Here is a 4,252-nt window from a genome sequence, read left to right on the forward strand (position 1 = left end):
CTACCTCACAATGGAGGCCGCCCAGCCAACAAAGTGCTGCAGAATCCCAGGGTGCAGGCGTGGCCCAGCAGAGGGTAGTCAGGCTGCACCTTCCTGGGGTGGGGGTGAAGCTTGGCTTTTAATGCCCAGTTCACATGCCACCTGCTCAGAATGTCTGTATAGGAGGAGTGTATGACTGCCACCTGTTTGAAAGGAGTGCAAGTAAACTTAGAAGAAGTTATTTATTCAAAAAATATTTATTGAGCATCTAGAATACAGAGGTAGGTAAAAGTAGGTTTGTAGTTGTGAGTATGTGAAAATTTATTCTTGTATTATTTATTTATTATTGTGTTTGTTACTATTATTAACCTCCTTTTTCCCACCCCTGTATGCTAGGCACTGTTCTCCATACTAGGAGCATGCCCTGTGTATATTCTGGGTAAGGAACTTAAAGCAGGGGCAGGAATAAGTGCACAGGTCCTGAGGCAGGAGAGTGCCTGGGGTATTTCAGGAGCGATAAGGCCGTGTGGCTGGCTCAGTGTGCACGGAGGACGGGGGAGCTGAGCAGAGGGGCACACATCTGGTTTTCCCAGGATTTTGTGCTTGTTGCCCTGGCACGATGAATAATTATTAATCATTAACATTGCCTCTTTTCACCATCAAAAGCACCCTGGCTTGAAGGATAAATTACATGATCACATCAGAGATGCAGTTCGTGTGAGTGGAAGCAAGAAAAAATGGATGGAATGGGGTGGGCAGGAACTTGTGGGCCCCTGGAATGCCTTTGGTTTTGACTGAGGGTTTTGAGCAGAGAAGCGACATGACTTGGATGTTAACAGGGTCTCTCTGGCCATTTTGTTGGCAGCAGACTGAAGCGGGTGGGACAGAGGCGGCAGGAGGCTGTTACAATGAGCTAGGAGGTGACTACAGTGCCCCAGGTCGGCACTGGGTTACCCCGGGTGGTAGCTACAGAGATGGTGATCAGTGACTGAAGCCTGAATGTCTGCAGAGCTAAAGCCATGAGGATGTGCCGATGGACTCAATGTGAGGTGTAAAGGAAAGACAGGGGTCAAAGGTGACTCCCGTGTTCTTGTTGTAACAAGATGGATGGGACTGGCAGGAATAAAGTCTAGTCTCAAAATATGCATTTGCAGAGCAAAGCCAGGCACTCTGTCCTTTGACTGTAGGTTTATCTGTGGTGGTTTGGAGGGGTCACTTATGAAGACCATGGTGGGGGGACAAATGTGCCCCCAGTGTCAACCCTTAGTAATGCTCCCTAACCAATGCTACGAGCCTCTTCTGTCTCCTGAATATCAGGTGAGAGCCTTCCCTTCCCGGATGCCCTAAAGCCTTTTCTCAAGTTGAAAATAATTTCCCCTCCCTACTGCATTTATTCATTGCTCTAATACTTAGTAGTGAATGCCTGCTCTGTACTAGGCAGGCACTGCAGACTCAGCAGTGAACACTTGCAAGGAGTCTGCACTTCAGTAGGAAGTAGGAAGATGACAATAAACAAGAAACAATAAGACAGTGATAGATATAATACATGCTGTGCTTACCTCAAAACAAAGCAAAGTAATCACAAAACTACAAAAGTGAGCATCACCGTCATCCAGAGAGAAGAGCGAGGGACATTGTAATGGGCTTCGTTCATACATTCGTTCCACCACCGACCTGATGTGTGATACAGCTTTTTAAAAAATTGGGAGGCCCTGGCTGGGTAGCTCAGTTGGTTTGAACATTGTCCTGATACATCCAGGTCGTGGGTTCAATCCCCAGTCAGGGCATTGAATACAAGAATCAACCAATGAATGCATAAGTAAGTGGATCAACAAATCAATGCTTCTCTCTCAAATCAATAAATAAAAAAGTTGTGGTGAAATATATATAACATAAAACTTACCATCTTAACCATTTTTAAGTGTGCCGTTCAGTAGTATTAACACATCCACCATTGTCCTGGATGGGTGGCTCAGTTGCTTGGAGCGCTGTCCCGTACAACAAAAGATTGTGGGTTCGATCCCCAGTTGGGGCACGTGTGGGAGGCAATGGATCAATGTTTCTCTCTCACATCGCTGTTTCTCTCCCTCTTTCTCTAAAATCGATAACTATATCCTTGGGTGACGATTTTTAAAAAGCCTTAATATGCTGCCAGATTTTATTTGCTATTATTTTTGTTTAAGGTCCTTGCTTGTTTATAGTTGCCCATAGTTTTGGGGTGTGCTTTGTTAGATTTTGGTATCAGAATCAGGACACCTGTGCATGAAAAGTAGGGATGACTTTCTTCTGTCTGTGTCTGTGAAGAATTTAAACAGCATCAGGTAATGCTGTACAATGGCTTTGCTCCTGATTCACCACACGATCTCCAGACTCCCACCTCCATTTTACAGCTGCTTCCTTCGTCGTAAAGACAGGTTATTGGGTTTCTAATGTTTACACATGTGTAACCCATTGGACACCATTTTCCTGTTTGTTTTTTCCCCCCACTTTGATCACCACCATTCAAAGGGCTTTCTTGGGCTCTGCCATGCAGGAAGGAGTGTTGGGGCACAAATGTTTGAGTCCTGGACCCATCTGTCATCGTTTGATGGTCAGCATGTTACTTAATATCTCTGAACCTGTTTCTTTGCCTGAAAATGGGGACAGTGACAATACGTGCTTCACAGAAATGTCAGGAATAAACGAGGTAATCCTACAAAAAGCAGTAAGTGTTCAATGAGGGAAGGAAGGATTTTCTATGATCCTTGACTTAATAGCCAACTCCAAAAGATAAAGAATCAGTAAGTTAAATGGCAGGGGGCAGTATTTATGTAAAACCCAGTACCAGACAATTAAAAATTTAATATCCTCCTGTCTGCTGTAGCTCAGTGGGTTGAGCACCAGCCTGTGAACCAAAGGGTTGCTGGTTTGATTCCTAGTCAGGGCAGATGCCAGGGTTGTGGGCCAGGTCCCCAGTAGGGGGCATGTGAGAAGCAAGTACACATTGATATTTCCCTCTCTTTCTCTCTCTCCCCTTTCCTCTCTCTAAAAATAAATAAAATCTTTTAAAAAATAAAAATGTAATATCCTCAATAGTCAAACACAGTTCTAACAGTTGGTAGTCTTTAGTATTGTTGGCAGTTACTAATGAGTCTCCCCAGCTTGCTTTTATGGGTTACATCAGTATTGCTAAACTTACTTTTTTCTTTCTAAGATTTTAGTTTATCCAGGTTGGTCTCAATAATAAGATTAACCTGATGACTTTGTGCAGTAGGGTTTTGTCCTGAGAGAATGAGTGTGACCACTTTTCAGTAACAGAAGACCATGTTAAACTTCACAAAAATGAACGGGATGACAGTGGAGCAGGGTGAGAGAGACAAGTTTGAAGAGAGGAAGACGGCTCTGCCAAGGCTCTGCCTGACCAGCGGAAGTCCTTCGGGCCTGCCGATGAAACAGAGAAGTCGGGGGTGGAGGTGATACGCCGCCACCTGGCGAGGTGGGCTGTGGACCACAGCACAGGCTGAGTGTCCCCTCTCCTGGTAGGTACTCTGCAGACCCTGGGGTCTGGGCGTGGTCAGGCAGCCCGTCCCCTACCCGAGCAGGGCTTATGCCCCTGAAGTACCTTCTGGGAACCCAACAGGTGGAGAGTGACAGAAAAGGAGCGGACCAGGACTTGGGAAGTGAGGCAGGCACATATTCCCCCACTGCACCCCCCAATCTTCCCTAGGCTGATAGGGAGGTGCATGGTTGAAAATAAGCAGAAAGGGCCTTTTTCAAATGTTCCTCTAAAACTTGAGGCTAAAAGAAGTGGGGATCATTCTCGTAAACCACAGAGAGTATGATGAGAATCTCCCTCCCCTTGGACTGCAGATCTGTATACTGTCTATCTACTTGGTTATTCAGGGGCGTCGTCCCAATTTTAGTAATTTTAGGAGGGAAGGAGCAAACACCACCAGGAAGGCTGAGGTGGCGCTGACTGAGCTGCCTGGCCTCTGGCCAAGGTCACGAGAGAGGGCACTGGAAATGTCGAGGCAGCAGGACTGAATTCCCTGCTGGGAGACCCAATTCTCAATGGCACCCCCTGTGGAATGTCATTGCTAGGACTCCAGAGCAGTGAGTGTCCCCTGCCCTTATAAGGACCTGTGCTGAGTTGCTTACCTGCCATTCTCTCCCAGAGGACAGTGGACCAGCTTCTTGAGGGCCGGGATTCCTTTTTCACTCACTGGTGTGTGTCCATTAGAGTAATGTATCAGTTAACTTCTGCTGCATAAAAACTCCCACACCTCATGGCTTA

This window comes from Phyllostomus discolor, chromosome 13, assembly GCF_004126475.2.
Source record: "Phyllostomus discolor isolate MPI-MPIP mPhyDis1 chromosome 13, mPhyDis1.pri.v3, whole genome shotgun sequence".
In the NCBI taxonomy this organism is placed as follows: Eukaryota; Metazoa; Chordata; class Mammalia; order Chiroptera; family Phyllostomidae; genus Phyllostomus; species Phyllostomus discolor.